At 45.2% G+C, this 17,283-nt stretch overlaps 1 pseudogene; it reads left to right on the forward strand.

Moving 5' to 3' along the window:
* The window catches only part of LOC121538949, a 77,449-nt pseudogene that overhangs the window by 21,260 nt on the left and 38,906 nt on the right, over window positions 1–17,283 (forward strand).

Raw genomic sequence — 17,283 nt, forward strand, 5'->3', positions numbered from 1 at the left:
ACCGCCAAACCGGTCATGCTGGAGGATGTTGCAGGCAGATGAACATTCTCCACGGCGTCTCCAGACTCTGTCACGTCTGTCACATGTGCTCAGTGTGAACCTGCTTTCATCTGTGAAGAGCACAGGGCGCCAGTGGCGGATTTGCCAATCTTGGTGTTCTCTGGCAAATGCCAAACGTCCTGCATGGTGTTGGGCTGTAAGCACAACCCCCACCTGTGGACGTCGGGCCCTCATACCACCCTCATGGAGTCTGTTTCTGACCGTTTGAGCAGACACATGCACATTTGTGGCCTGCTGGAGGTCATTTTGCAGGGCTCTGGCAGTGCTCCTCCTGCTCCTCCTTGCAAAAAGGCGGAGGTAGCAGTCCTGTTGCTGTGTTGTTGCCCTCCTATGGCCTCCTCCACGTCTCCTGATGTACTGGCCTGTCTCCTGGTAGCGCCTCCATGCTCTGGACACTACGCTGACAGACACAGCAAACCTTCTTGCCACAGCTTGCATTGATGTGCCATCCTGGATGAGCTGCACTACCTGAGCCACTTGTGTGGGTTGTAGACTCTGTCTCATGCTACCACTAGAGTGAAAGCACCGCCAGCATTCAAAAGTGACCAAAACATCAGCCAGGAAGCATAGGAACTGAGAAGTGGTCTGTGGTCACCACTTGCAAAACCAGTCCTTTATTGGGGGTGTCTTGCCAATTGCCTATAATTTCCACCTGTTGTCTATTCCATTTGCACAACAGCATGTGAAATTTATTGTCAATCAGTGTTGCTTCATAAGTGGACAGTTTGATTTCACAGAAGTGTGATTGACTTGGAGTTACATTGTGTTGTTTAAGTGTTCCCTTTATTTTTCTGAGCAGTGTATATATATATATACAGTGGGGAAAAAAAGTATTTAGTCAGCCACCAATTGTGCAAGTTCTCCCACTTAAAAAGATGAGAGAGGCCTGTAATTTTCATCATAGGTACACGTCAACTATGACAGAGAAATTGAGGAAAAAAAATCCAGAAAATCACATTGTAGGATTTTTAATGAATTTATTTGCAAATTATGGTGGAAAATAAGTATTTGGTCACCTACAAACAAGCAATATTTCTGGCTCTCACAGACCTGTAACTTCTTCTTTAAGAGGCTCCTCTGTCCTCCACTCGTTACCTGTATTAATGGCACCTGTTTGAACTTGTTATCAGTATAAAAGACACCTGTCCACAACCTCAAACAGTCACACTCCAAACTCCACTATGGCCAAGACCAAAGAGCTGTCAAAGGACACCAGAAACAAAATTGTAGACCTGCACCAGGCTGGGAAGACTGAATCTGCAATAGGTAAGCAGCTTGGTTTGAAGAAATCAACTGTGGGAGCATACAAGACCACTGATAATCTCCCTCGATCTGGGGCTCCACGCAAGATCTCAAAATGATCACAAGAACGGTGAGCAAAAATCCCAGAACCACACGGGGGGACCTAGTGAATGACCTGCAGAGAGCTGTGACCAAAGTAACAAAGCCTACCATCAGTAACACACTACGCCGCCAGGGACTCAAATCCTGCAGTGCCAGACGTGTCCCCCTGCTTAAGCCAGTACATGTCCAGGCCCGTCTGAAGTTTGCTAGAGTGCATTTGGATGATCCAGAAGAGGATTGGGAGAATGTCATATGGTCAGATGAAACCAAAATATAACTTTTTGGTAAAAACTCAACTCGTCGTGTTTGGAGGACAAAGAATGCTGAGTTGCATCCAAAGAACACCATACCTACTGTGAAGCATGGGGGTGGAAACATCATGCTTTGGGGCTGTTTTTCTGCAAAGGGACCAGGACGACTGATCCGTGTAAAGGAAAGAATGAATGGGGCCATGTATCGTGAGATTTTGAGTGAAAACCTCCTTCCATCAGCAAGGGCATTGAAGATGAAACGTGGCTAGGTCTTTCAGCATGACAATGATCCCAAACACACCGCCCGGGCAACGAAGGAGTGGCTTCGTAAGAAGCATTTCAAGGTCCTGGAGTGGCCTAGCCAGTCTCCAGATCTCAACCCCATAGAAAATCTTTGGAGGGAGTTGAAAGTCCGTGTTGCCCAGTGACAGCCCCAAAACATCACTGCTCTAGAGGAGATCTGCATGGAGGAATGGGCCAAAATACCAGCAACAGTGTGTGAAAAACTTGTGAAGACTTACAGAAAACATTTGACCTGTGTCATTGCCAACAAAGGGTATATAACAAAGTATTGAGAAACTTTTGTTATTGACCAAATACTTATTTTCCACCATAATTTGCAAATAAATTCATTAAAAATCCTACAATGTGATTTTCTGGAGAAAAAAATTCTCATTTTGTCTGTCATAGTTGACGTCTCCCGAGTGGCGCAGTGGTCAAAGGCACTGCATCGCAGTGCTAGCTGTGCCACTAGAGATCCTGGTTCGTATCCAGGCTCTGTCGTAGCCGGCCGCGACCGGGAGACCGATGGGGCGGTGCGCAATTGGCCCAGCGTCGTCCAGGGTAAGGGAGGGAATGGCCGGCAGGGATGTAGCTCAGTTGATAGAGCATGGCGTTTGCAACGCCATGGTTGTGGGTTCGATTCCCACAGGGGGTAGGAAAAAATATATAATGTATGCATTCACTAACTGTAAGTCGCTCTGGATAAGAGCGTCTGCTAAATGACTTAAATGTAAATGTATTGAGAAACTTTTGTTATTGACCAAATACTTATTTTCCACCATAATTTGCAAATAAATTCATAAAAAATCCTACAATGTGATTTTCTGGATTTTTTTTCCTAATTTTGTCTGTCATAGTTGACGTGTACCTACGATGAAAATTACAGGCCTCTCTCATCTTTTTAAGTGGGAGAACTTGCACAATTGGTGGCTGACTAAATACTTTTTTCCCCCACTACCGTTCAAATGTTTGGGGTCACTTAGAAATGTCCTTGTTTTTGAAAGAAAAGCAAATTTTTTATCCATTAAAATAACATCAAGTTGATCAGAAATACAGTGTAGACATTGTTAATGTTGTAAATGGCTACTGTAGCTGGAAACGGCTGATTTTTAAAGGAATATCTACATAGGCGTACAGAGGCCTGTTATCAGCAACCATCAGTCTTGTGTTCCAATGTCAAGTTGTGTTTGCTAATCCAGATTTATCATTTTAAAAGGCTAATTGATCATTAGAAAACCCTTTTGCAATTATGTTAGCACAGCTGAAAACTGTTGTGCTGATTAAAGAAGCAATAAAACTGGCCTTCTTGAGACTAGTTGAGTATCTGGAGGATCATCAATTGTGGGTTTGATTACAGGCTCAAAATGTCCAGAAACAAATAACTTTCTTCTGAAACTCGTCAGTCTATTCTTGTTCTGAGAAATGAAGGCTATTCGATGCAAGAAATTGCCAAGAAACTGAAGATCTCGTACAACGCTGTGTCCTACGGCCTTCACAGAACAGCGCAAACTGGCTCTAACCAGAATAGAAAGAGGAGTGGGAGGCCCCGGTGCACAACTGAGCTAGAGGACAAATGCATTAGAGTGTCTAGTTTGAGAAACAGGCACCTCACAGGTCCTCAACTGGCAGCTTCATTAAATAGTACCCGCAAAACACCAGTCTCAATGTCAACATTCTAGGCAGAGTTGCAAAGAAAAAGCCATATCTCAGACTGCCCATCTTAATCTTTTATTTTTATTGGCCAGTCTGAGATATGGCTTTTTTTTTGCAACTCTGCATATAAGGTCAGCATCCCGGAGTCTCATCGTCACTGTTGTGAACAGTTTGAGCTGTTCTGTGAAGTGGGAATACAACATGGATCGTGCATACAACATGGATCGTGTTAGGATATAAAAATGGATTTCATCAAACACAACTACGCTACATCTTATCTCTGGGACCCTCAGGATGACAAATCAGAGCAAGATTACTGAATGTAAGTACATTATTTACCTTCAGATGTGAATGTATCAAACCTGTCTCCGTGATAAAAGTGATTTTGTTGTTGTGCACTATCCTCAAACAATAGCATGGTATTTTTTCGTTGTAATACCTACTGTAAATTGGACACTGAAGTTAGATTAACAATAATTTAAGCTTTCTGTCCATATAAGATATGTATATGTCCGTGAAAATTTGCTTTTCTTTACAACGTCATTGTAGTCACATTATACGTATTGAGCAACAACTGTCTCGATTTCGGGACACCCATCTAGCAGAGGTTAAACAAATCAAAACATATTATACATTTTAGATTCTTCAAAGTAGCCACCATTTGCCTTGATGACAGCTTTGCACACTCTTAGCATTCTCTCAACCAGCTTCATGAGGAATGCTTTTCCAACAGTCTTGAAGGAGTTCCCACATATGCTGAGCACTTGTTGGCTGCTTTTCCTTCACTCTGCGGTCCAACTCATCCCAAACCATCTCAATTGGGTTGAGGTCGGGTGATTGTGGAGGCCAGGTCATCTGATGCAGCACTCCATCACTCTCCTTCTTGGTCAAATAGCCCTTACACAGCCTGGAGGTGTGTTTTGGGTCATTGTCCTGTTGAAAAACAAATGATAGTCCCACTAAGTGCAAACCAGATGGGATGGCGGTTTGCTGCAGAATGCTGTGGTAGCCATGCTGGTTAAGTGTGCCTTGAATTCTAAATATATCACTGACAGTGTCACCAGCAAAGCTCCCCCACACCATCACACATCCTCCTCCATGCTTCACGGTGGGAACCACACATGAGGAGATCATCTGTTCACCTACTCTGCATCTCACAAAGAGATGGCGGTTGGAACCAAAAATCTCAAATTTGTCTCATCAGACCAAAGGACAGATTTCCACCGGTCTAATGTCCATTGCTTGTGTTTCTTGGCCCAATCAAGTCTCTTCTTCTTATTGGTGTCCTTTAGTAGTGGTTTCTTTGCAGCAATTCGTCAATGAATTCACGTAGTCTCCTCTGAACAGTTGATGTTGAGATGTGTCTGTTACATGAACTCTGTGAAGCATTTATTTGGGCTGCAATCTGAGGTGCAGTTAACTCTAATGAACTTATCCTCTGCAGCAGAAGTAACTCTGTGTCTTCCTTTCCTGTGGCGGTCCTCATGAGAGCCAGTTTCATCATAGCGCTTGATGGTTTTTGCCACTGCACTTGAAGAAATGTTCAAAGTTCTTGAAATGTTCCGTATTGACTGACCTTCATGTCTTAAAGTAATGATGTACTGTTGTTTCTCTTTGCTTATTTGAACTGTTCTTGCCATAATATGGACTTGGTCTTTTACCAAATAGGGCTATATTCTGTATACCAACCCTCCCTTGTCACAACACAACTGATTGGCTCAAACGCATTAAGAAGGAAATTTGATTTGTTTAACACATTTTTGGTTACTCCATGATTCCATGTGTTATTTCATAGTTTTGATGTCTTCACTATTATTCTACAATGTAAGAAAATAGAACAAATAAAGAAAAACCCTGGAATGAACTGGTACTGTATACTGTATGCAGGGAGATATTTAAATTAGTCACATACAGTTTTTTGTGCCCAATAGAAATGAATGGTAAATAATTGATTGTGTCATTTTGGAGTCACTTTTATTGTAAATAAAAATTGAATATGTTTCTAAACTCTTCTACATTAATCTGAATGCTACCATGATTACGGATAATCCTGAATGAATCGTGAGTAATGATGAGTGAGAAAGTTACAGAGGCATAAATATCATAGCCCCCAGAATATGCTAACCTCCCTTGTTATTGTAATGGTGAGACGTTAGCATGTCTTGGAGGTATGATATTTGTGTATCTAACTTTCTCACTCATCATTATTCACGATTCATTCAGGACTATCCGTAATCATGTTAGCAACCACATGAATGTAGACGTGTTTAGAAACCAGTGGATGCTGGTGGGAGGAGCTATAGGAGGATGGGCTCATTGTAATGGCTGGAATGGAATATTTGGAACTGAGTCAAACATGTGGTTTCAATATGTTTGATACCATTCCATTCTATTCTTATTTACAAATAAAAGTGACTAAAATGACATAATACATTATTTACCATTAATTTCTATTGGGCACAAAATTATCTGAAACACAATTAAAACAAACAGCAAATGCATCCAACAAGTTTGTAGAGTCACACGCTTTGGGACCAAATACTAAACGTTTGACTACTTTAAAACACCTACAGTGCCTTCAGAAAGTATTCATACCCCTGGACTTATTCCACATTTTTGGTTGCGTTACAGCCTGAATTCAAAATGGATTAAATGTATTTGTTCCCTGACCCATCTACACACAATACCCCATAATGACAAAGTGAAACCATGTTTAAAATTTTTTTTTGCAAATGTATTGAAAATGAAATATAGAAATATCTAAAAAATGTGTAATAAGTCAAGGGGTATGAATACCTTCTGAAGGCACTGTATAAGTGAATTTGTATCAATACTTTTGGTCCCCTAAAATGGGGGGACTATGTATAAAAAGTGCTGTAATTTCTAAACGGTTCACCCGATATGTATGAAAATACCCTCAAATTAAAGCAAATTAATTATCATTCAAATCCAAAGTGGGGTACAGCAGCAAAAAAATGAAGAAATGTCACAGTCCCAATACTTTATCCATACACACACATGCTCATCTCGTACATACACAGAATAACATGATTTTGGATAAAAATATGCAGGGTTAAGTGTCATGAATATGCACTGTGTACACTGGGATACAACACATACACAGAGGATTACACCTCACAAACACCACACACAAACATACACACATACAGGGTTACAAATCAAATCAAATTGTATTTGTCACATGCTTCATAAACAACAGGTGTAGACTAAAAGTGAAATGCTTACTTAAAGGTCCTAGTTCTACAACAATGCAGAGTTAAAGTTTAAATCAAATAAAAATAGAAATAGTGACATGAGCCACAAATACACAGTTAATAACAATAATGAGTCAAAATAACATGGCTATATACAGCTAAACCTTCCACTGATGCATTTCCCAAACACATACGCACGCATAGGGTTACACCTTGTACATAGAGGAATATGCGCACGCACGCACACAAACACAGACACACACACACACAGGGTTAGAGCTCACTCACACGCTGATGTTCTTCCCAAACACATATGATTTACGCATGCATAAGGTTACACTTCATACATAGAGGAATACACACACAAACGTTCTCTCTCTCTCACACACACACACACACACACACATTGAGAAACTTGAGTTAAAGAACAGAGCGTATTTAAGGCCACCTCACTGGGTACTCTGCTGTTATTTTTTGTCAAGGAAATTCTAATTTGATCTTTAAAAGGGCTGCTTTTTATAGAATTCATCCACTTGAGCTTTGCCTGCAGAGTGAACCTCATGGAAGCCATTGTACCCAATGAAAGAGAAATCAACGTGTTTCTGATTGGCATGTAGTTGTAAAGGGAAAGTCTTGCATGGAGCCCCAGACCGAGGGTGATTGACCGTCATCTTGAACTTCTTCCATTTTCTATAATTGCGCCAACAGTTGTTGCCTTCTCACCAAGGTGCTTGCCTATTGTCCTGTAGCCCATCCCAGCCTTGTGCAGGTCTACAATTTTATCCCTGATGTCCTTACACAGCTCTCTGGTCTTGGCCATTGTGGAGAGGTTGGAGTCTGTTTGATTGAGTGTGTGGACAGGTGTCTTTTATAAAGGTAACGAGTTCAAACAGGTGCAGTTAATACAGGTAATGAGTGGAGAACAGGAGGGCTTCTTCAAGAAAAACTAACAGGTCTGTGAGAGCCGGAATTCTTACTGGTTGGTAGGTGATCAAATACTTATGTCATGCAATAAAATGCAAATGAATTACTTAAAAATCATACAATGTGATTTTCTGGATTTTTGTTTTAGATTCCGTCTCTCACAGTTGAAGTGTACCTATGATAAAAATTACAGACCTCTACATGCTTTGTAAGTAGGAAAACCTGCAAAATCGGCAGTGTATCAAATACTTGTTCTCCCCACTGTATGCATGCCTCACTTTTCCGTTATAAAAAAAAAAAAATTGAAAGAAGTAATTTTTTTCATTTCACTTCACCAATTTGGACTATTTCGTGTATGTCCATTACATGAAATCCAAATAAAAATCCATTTAAATTACAGGTTGTAATGCAACAAAACGCCAAGGGGGATGTAGCTCAATTGGTAGAGCATGGCACTTGTAACGCCAGGGTAGTGGGTTCGATCCCTGGGACCACCCGTACGTAAAAATGAATGCACACATGACTGTAAGTCGCTTTAGATAAAAGCGTCTGCTAAATGGCATATTATTATTATATTATAATACTTTTGCAAGGCACTGTATATATCTGCATATACAATATAGGTTTAATATTTACTATTTATTATGTTTAACTCGAATTGTCACTGATTGTCCCATAGGGAGGGATTTTCCCAGCAGGAAATGCTTAGCTTGTATACTGATTGTAAAAATTAGTTTTCTAGACGTCTTTTTAGCAACCAGAAAAAATACTAACTGGTTCTCTGACTAGATAACATTCAAAATATGATGTCTTTCCCGAATGTGTTGATGTCATCATAATAAAAGACCCAGTTGTAATCCTGTTATATGAAGTCTTTACAACCAGGAAACCAGTTTACAACCAATACATTACGTCATTCTGATTTTGTCCACTGGGTTGGATCAAAAAAGCCTTTTTTATACCAACATTTTTCCAGAAACACTAGCTTACTCTCATCCCCTTTATCAAACTCAGTCAATGGAGTTGTTCAGTTGTTTCATTATTTCAGCATTCTGCAGTGGTATGGATTGTTCTCTGGTAGCGTTTACCTGGTATGTACTGTACCGTTTGAGTGTGATATATTTACAGACTGTTTCCTATGTCTTACAGTGAAGACCATTTTCAACCCAGCGCCGGCCATTCCAGACTTTTCTACAGAGGCTCTGATGTTTTCTGCTGTAACGAATCAGAGGTGAGATAGATAATGTGAAGCAACACACACACACACACACACCCCTAATATATAAAATAACTCACTTCCTTCCATACAATGTCAATTCAAATAAAATTGTAATTGTCACATGCTTCGTAAACAACAGTGAAATGCTTACTTATGGGCCCTCCCCAACAATGCAGAATACCCCCCATAAAAAATTATAACAATAATACTATTTTAAAAATGTAACACGAGGAATACATTTCAGCACCTATGTGCCTGAGGCGCTGTGGCAAGCACTGAAGCCCGCAGTTAAAAAACAAGCCTCCTTCCTGCCCTCCTTCACAACCATTCGATTGTAACCTCAGGGTCACGGCCCTGCACATCAACAGCATAGCAACTGCCTCAGAAGTAAGTGTTCCATTCAAGCCAAAATGGGTTAGATGATTCCCTACCTGCCTCCATTTCTCCCCTCCCTCCATTTACGGTAAAGGGTGTTATGGAGCCACCTTAGCCTCACACCTCCACTTTCAGAGATGACAGATAGGGGTTGGGAATGATGGGAAACAGGGCAGATGTGTTAAGAGAGTGAGTCAGATTCACCCGTGGGGTAACACAGAGATGAGTTTGCCCAGAAACTTCTCTTAGAGAGACTTTGATGTGGTCGGGTGGGGGTGAGGTGGCTTTCCAGGTGGGGCCTTGTTTAAGAGAGTTGAAGATGGAGCCGACCGTCTGTGTCTTTTTCTCTTCTAAGTTTGAGTGTAAGACACACACACTCCTTGCTTTCATCCACTCACCGCTGCTCATCTTTCAGTCAAGGCAGTGAAATGATTCACCCCCCAGAGCACGCACACACACACAAACACACACACACTGATCATCTGGTCTCCTCCGATGAGTAAGGAGAAGACAGATAGCTCTTTTTCTTATTTGGCAGCCGACCAGAACTGGGTGGCACCCGAGATTATATACTGTGTGTAGTTTATTTTTCAACTATCAATAGTTGGCTTTGAAGCCTCATAGATGATGAAGTGAAAGCCTCCGTTTGTGTTTAGTGACAGTGGTAGTGGTGCCCTGACCCCCACAGAGAGGTGAGCTAGCTGAGCTCACTGTCTGGGCAGGTGTGGAGGGTTGACAGATAAGATGGACGCCCACTCCTTATCTTAAACCCCTACCTTGTATGTGTGTGTGTGTCTGTGTGGTCTCCCAGTGCCATGCTGAATCTGGAAGGGGCTGAAGGATGACAAAGTGCAGACACTCTTTGATCCACAGCCTACATTTTACATTTTAGTCATTTAGCAGACGCTCTTATCCAGAGCGACTTCCAAATAGTGAGTGCATACATTGTTCGTACTGGCCCCCCGTGGGCCCTACCTACAGGTTATGGAACATTTCCTCTTTTCGTATTTCTCTAGTAGGTTTCCTCAAGGAGAAAGCCTCCAGTCCTATGTCAAAGATAATAAAACAAAAACACTATAGTAAATACTACAGCAATGTCTGAAAAAATCTAAGAAAAATTACAGTCCGCAAAAACAATGTGTTGGTCGGCGTAATTAAAAGGTTGAGGAAAGAAGGGTGCGACAAAGCTGCCCATCATGCAGCCATAACTGAAAACAGCATGCAGCTCATCAAACAATCCAAGGCTCTGGACACTGAAACACCTGAAGGTTTGGTGAATAAAGTGTGGTTTGACGTTCAACTTAATTTTGGCCGCAGTGGGATGGAGGGAAACCGTCTGCTGAAACCTGACTAATTTAAAATATGTACAGACAAGAACGGCCTACAGTATGCGACTCGCTCGTTTAACGAACCCACAAAAAACACAAGGACCCACAGGAGAAGAACAGGGAGAGTGGACGGGGATTCATGTTTGAACTGCCGGGTGATCCCCTCTGCCCAGTAGCTTCACTTAAGAAGTATCTGTCCCTTCTTCCCTCCGACGCCCCGGCTTGTACCTCCACCGGAAACGGAAAGCAGTGAACGGAGACATATGGTATGCAACTTACAATATAACTGTGGCGGGTGATTTCGGACGGAGTCAGGCGCAGGAGGGTAAATCACAGAATATATAGTTTAATCAGGAACACAGCGGTACGCATCAATGCGTAATACACTCCAGTGCGGTAAATACGGCGCACTGGAGAAAACAAGGCACACGGGTGAATCTCCCAGCGATACAAATACAAAGTAGCTCCACCGAGCTATAATACCTCCACAATAAACGATCACACACAAAGACAAGGGGGGGGCAGAGGGAACACTTATACAGGTACTGATGAGGGGATATGAACCAGGTGTGTGTGTAATAAACAAGACAAAACAAATGGAATGATGAGATGAGGAGTGGCAGTGGCTAGAAGGCTGGTGACGATGAACGCCGAAGCCTGCCCGAACAAGGAGGGGAGGCAGCTTCGGAGGAAGTCGTGACAATAACCGGTAGCTATGTAAGCCTAATTATTAGCTAATGTTATTTTGTCTTTGATATGTTTCAGGTATACAAAAGAGCCGATGGGAGTGAATACCCTTGCAACAATGTTGACAAAGATCTGCAAAAAAGCTGTCACAGCACAGATTTGCACAGAACTCTGCCTCCAAACCACCATGATCCAAAAACTGTCGGATGCCGGACTAGAGGCACTAGAAATCATGTCTGTCAGTGGACACAGATCCGAAACCTCTCCACAACGTTACTGGAGGCCAAATCTGTAACCGAGGAAGTGGTGGAGCACTATTTTCTCTGACAACACAGCAGCAGCTCCCCCAGTTAAAAGAACTGGCATCTATTTTCAGCAGTGTGAAGCCAACAAACGACAACATGGACAAGTTAACAACAAATGATAACATGGGACAATTAGTCGTGCACAATAAATGGCAACATTCAGATCAACATTAATAAATAATTGGCGTGTGTTAGTCACTCTAGAAGTGCTTTGTTTTTGCATGGTTAATGTAAGCTATCTTGCTAGCTAGGCTGTGTTTATGTTGCATAGCAACCACTCTAGCAAAAATGCTTTTGTCCAGACTACTTTTTCTAGCAGAATGTATTTATTATGAATTTATTTATTTAAAAAACATTTTCAATTAAAATGTGTCGTTCATTGTCTTACTGATTTGGCAACCGGTTTATAAAAGCAATTAGGCACCTCTGGGGTTACCGGTATATGGCCCATATACCACGACTAAGGACTGTATCCAGGCAATCACGTTGCATCGTGCCTGGATACAGCCATATACCAAACCATATACCATACCCCCTTGGGCCTTATTGCTTAAGTATACTACTCATGGGTTGCACCTGAGTCACGTCTTTGCCATTGTTATCAACGTCCTACAGACGCTGCAGCCATATTGATGCTCAAAAGTAGAATGGGGGCTAATGACTTTGTCATCTAAATTACACTATAGGGGCTTGGGAATGCGATGACATTGCTAAAGTAGGCACATATTTGGTAGGAAACAACTTTGCCATCATCATCATGTCAAATTTACTTTAGACAGATGGCAATGTTGTCATTAGCTACCAAAGTTTGTCAAAAATAGCTAGCAATGCTAACGTTAGCTAGCTCAGATCTGGGAGGTCTCCCCTCAATCTTAGCTAGCTAGCTAACGTTATACTACATCTAAAGTCAATCTGGCGACATCAAAATGATGACAAAAGGTTTTCCTACTAATTATTTGCCTTCTTTAGAAATGTCATCATGTTTTCAAGCCACAGTAATTCCCATTAGACCAAATCTTCATCAGCACCCAATGAGGATGCATTGAGTAGAATTCTCAGTTGGGCACAGTCCTGAAACAAACGTTCAAAGCAAGATGTGCAATCCATGAATAGTATTTTTTTATGTGGTTAGGATGTTTATTTTTTAAGTTACCAGGAAGTTTTGTTTATCCCATATGTAACTATGTGTTGTTGTTGTTTTTATCGCACTGCTTTGCCTTATCTTGGCCAGTTCTATATCGTGGAGCTCCGCCCCATAGGGGAGCTCTGCTCCTATTGGTTTACCCTCTGCCCTAAGGCAGCATCAGCCTGAGACAAAATTATGCACACACCTACAGCCAATAGGAGTACAGGTGTCCCTATAAGACGGGATGCCTCCCCTCAATCAGCCTCCCTTTTTCTTCAGCGACTGGATGACTAGACTGAAGAGCCAAGAAGAGACAAAGCACAAGACTCAGGACGAGAAAAACGCCGTTGATATTCCAGTCATCAACGTCGTCTAAATGAGCACACCGGGAGATTTTCCACCCCCAAAAGCTCTTTTCAGAGCTCAGTGCAGATGCACTTCCATGGCGGCCGGTGACCACCACGACCTGTGTTTCGTGTGTTTGGGGTCCCAGCATGCCAAGGAAGGCGTCTGCAGTCCCCCGAATTGCGCCTCCTGCGCCTCCTTTCTTTAAAGGAGAGGAAGCAGCGTTAGGGCGTTTTTCAGGGAGGACATCCCCCTTGAGGACGTGCTGTCGATACTAGCCTCTGCTTCAGAGGCGTCGTCCGACGGTGCAGACTCGGGGGAAGATAAGGACTTTGAGGAGGAGTCTGGCATTCCTATGGAACAGTCGGACCCCATCCCTCATATTTTCAAGCCCCCCTTTCCTTTGGAGAGCGAGAGGGCTTGTAGTCCTTATAGCGAAGGGGATACGAGCTCTGAGAGATCAGAAGCTCTCTCTTTCGCCGCAGCCTCTCTGAGATCGGATTTTCCGGGTCTCATTGAGAGAGCTGCCCAACGGCTGGTAATACGGCTGCCCCCTCTTCCCTCCGCACCGGAGGTTGATATGATGGAGGGCGGTCCTTATTCCAGGCCAAGGAAGGCGGCAGAGCCAGTGGCTCCTGCCATGCCTTCTTTGGCTAGATACGTTGAGGGCTCGTGGGAGGCACCTTTAGCCGCGCGTTCGCCTGTAAAAGCGTATCTCCCATTCACGAGAGTGGAAGGAAGGTTCCAGGGTCAGGGAATCCCCAGGTTAGAGAGCGCCATGGCGGCGTATCTCGTACCGGGTTCGAGCCCTTGGCCCTCTTCCAGGAAGGCCACGTTGCCATCCCACAAGGACCGACTCACAGCCTCGCTGTTAGAGAAGTCCTTTGGGTTGGGAGCCCAAGCTGTAGCAGCAGCTAACAACATTGCCCTCTTGGCGGCCTCCCTGTCCCGTTTAACCACGGGCAAGACAGAGCTGGCACCGGAGGAGGTGGAGGAGATACTCCACCTGACACAGGCGTCCGCAGTCTGCGCGGGGAGGTCCATGGCCACTTCGGTGGTCGGGGAACGACACCTCTGGTTGTCCTTGACATCCATGAAAGAGGCAGACAGGACATCTCTTTTGAACGCCCCCCTCTCTGACGACGGCCTCTTTGGGGTCGCAGTCAAAGAGGCGACGGAGCGTTTCTCTAAGCTAGAGGAGGAGAAGAAACAGCTGGCCAAGCACCTGACGTTGGCAGGACGACTTGGCCCCGCTCCATCTCAAAGGCCACCTACCTCCGCCCCTCCAAGTAGACAGGGGTCTACGGCGAGGCGGCGTAATCGGCGTCATCCGGCGGTCACAAGCAGCAAGGGAACGGGCCCTGCCCTCCCAGCAGCTACGGTAGCCCCACTACAGCCGGCGAGGGAGGTGACGAGGACGTCGACCTGGCCCTCCAAGGGAGGCAAGAGGAGGCGTACGTGACGGGACGCGGGGGAGTGGATGGAGGACGCATCGATGGTGTCGAAAAGCGCCCACTGTTCCCCCCCACCCTTCGGTTGAAGGGATGGGTGTTGATGTAAATGCCTTTGTTGATGTATTTAATAAAGAGTTGGCTCCACCTGACTTTGTCAAAAAAGAGCTCCTTTTCCATAATACGTCCGAGAGCGTTCAAATCTCACCCTCTCTTCCTTACCACTCTAAGAGCCGTTCAGCCCACCGAGGGTGCGTTGCTGAACAGGCACATAGAGTAGGTATCCATAAGACCTCAATCAGGTCGTCACATCACACTTCACGTATAAGAAGTGTTTTACATAGCAGGCAGCAGTCCCGGTCAGATTCTGACATGAGGACGCAGCCGCTTGTTGGGGATGGCGCACTAGCACAGACTAAGGTCTTCCCTAGTACGAGCCAGACCCATGCTGCGTTCACGGAGGGCCCGATTACCGCGGTCACGAAGGTGTCCAGAGTATCAGCGCCCCCAGGCATTGCAACACAGCAGCTATCTGGGGACGGCGCATTATCGCAGACCAAGGTCTCGGTTAATGCGATTCAGACCCATGCTACGTTCACGGAGGGGCGGATTACTAAGGTTATGGGTATAACCAACGTATCGGCTCCCCTGACAGAACGAGCTAGTACTCACCACACTGAGTGTGAATCAACCCACCAGGGGTGCAGAGTTGAACACACACAGAAGGTGAAAGTTAAGAAGGTATCAAGGCGCCGCCTTGTTATACCTCATAGAGACCTCATACTACAGACTTCTAGGAGTACTGTAGTGAAGGGCTCTGAGAGTGAATTGCAGTCACCTAAGATGACGCAATCGCTTGCTGGGGATGGTGCCCTGCCGCAGGCTGTGACCTCGGTCAGCGCAATTCAGACCCGCGATGCGTTCAAGGAGGGCAGGAATACAACGGTTACGAGTTTAACCGACGTCCCTGCTCCTCTTTCTCTCTCAGAACGCATTGATGGTTCCTCTCCCTTTCACGGGAGGCCCACTTTGGGCTGTTCCACCACTTCAATGTTGGGGAACAGTGGCGGTAAGGGCCATAGAGGAATACAGGTCCTTCCTACTGGATGCACCACAGCTTCGGGCCCAGACGCTTTCTCTGCATTGCTGGCAGTGGCGAAGAAGCTGCACCCTCTCACGCTGGCTAGAACAGACGTTGCAGAAGGGTTATGCTCTCCAATTCCACCGGACCCCACCCCCGTTCAGGGGAGTGGTGGAGACGGTGATGAAAACGCCAGACAAAGTGGCCGCTCTGATGACAGAGATTACGGAACTTTTGGCGAAGGAGGCGGTGACAGTAGTTCCCCGGGAGCAAAGGAACAAAGGGCTATATTCGCCTTATTTCCTAGTGCCCAAAAAGACGGGGGGAGTGAGGCCGATTTTGGATTTACGCATTCTCAACGAGAGCATAACCAAACGGCCCTTCCGAATGCTAACGACAAAACGTCTGCTGGAATGTGTCCAGAGAGGGGATTTTGTACGAGCATAGACCTAAAGGACGCGTACTTTCATGTGCCGGTTCAGCCGCGTCACAGGAAGTTTCTGCGGTTCGCCTTTCAAGGGGTGGCGTACGAATACACGAGGATGCCATTTGGGTATGCCCTGGCACCTCGCACATTTTCCAAGTGTGTGGAGGCGGCATTGGAACCGTTGCGTCGTCAGGGAATACGGCTACTAGCCTACCTGGACGACCTACTGGTTCTCGCCCCGTCAGCAGAGCTGGCGATCACTCACACAACACAGACAGTGATGCATCTCACAAGTCTGGGGTTTGCTGTGAATTGGAAAAGAGCGCGCCCTGGCCCACTCATCAGATTGTCTACCTGGGGATACAGCTAGACACTGTGAGGATGAGGGCTCGAATTTCGGACCCCCGAAGGGTAGCCTTGTTGCTAGCCCTAAGGAAGTGTCGTCCGAATCACATGGTGACGGCGCTGTCGATCATGTTACTTTTGGGTCTCATGTCGTCAGCCCACTCTGTGGTTCCGCTGGGACTCCTGCATATGCGCAGGATGCAGCGATGGTTCGCCCAACTAAGACTAGACCCATTGCGTCAACGTCATTGATTGGTGGTGGTTCCCCTCTCGCTCAGTGCAGACCTAAACTATTGGAGAAACTCGCGCGTTCTCACGCAAGGAGTCCCGATAGGAAAGGTGTCCTCTCACATCCCAGTATTCACGGATGCGTCCCTGACGGGATGGGGAGGGACATGTCAGACACAAGCGATAGGAGGTGTGTGGCCTCAATCAGGTCGTCACATCAACCTCCTGGAGTTGGAAACGGTTCGACTGGTTCTGACCCACTTCGCGTCTACCCTTCGGGGTCGCGAAGTGCTGGTCTGGTCAGACAACCGGACCACAGTAGCCCACATAAATCGCCAGGGAGGAGTCAGGTCTCCTGCTCTCCATCGGGCGGCAGAGGAATTGTGGCTGTGGGCTCACAAGCACCTTCGCTCATTGAGAGCAGGACACATTCCGGGCTACTTGAACGTAGGAGCAGACCTCATGTCAAGAGGGGGTCCTCGAGACGACGAGTGGTGTCTGCATCCAGACATTGTTCTCCAGATTTGGGAACAATTCGGGAGAGCCGAGGTGGACCTATTCGCGTCACGCGTGAACGCGCAATGTCCTCTGTGGTTCTCTTTGAGGGAACAGGACGAACCGCCCACTGGGAAGGGAC

The sequence above is a fragment of the Coregonus clupeaformis genome, chromosome 34 (assembly GCF_020615455.1).
Source record: "Coregonus clupeaformis isolate EN_2021a chromosome 34, ASM2061545v1, whole genome shotgun sequence".
Taxonomy (NCBI): Eukaryota; Metazoa; Chordata; class Actinopteri; order Salmoniformes; family Salmonidae; genus Coregonus; species Coregonus clupeaformis.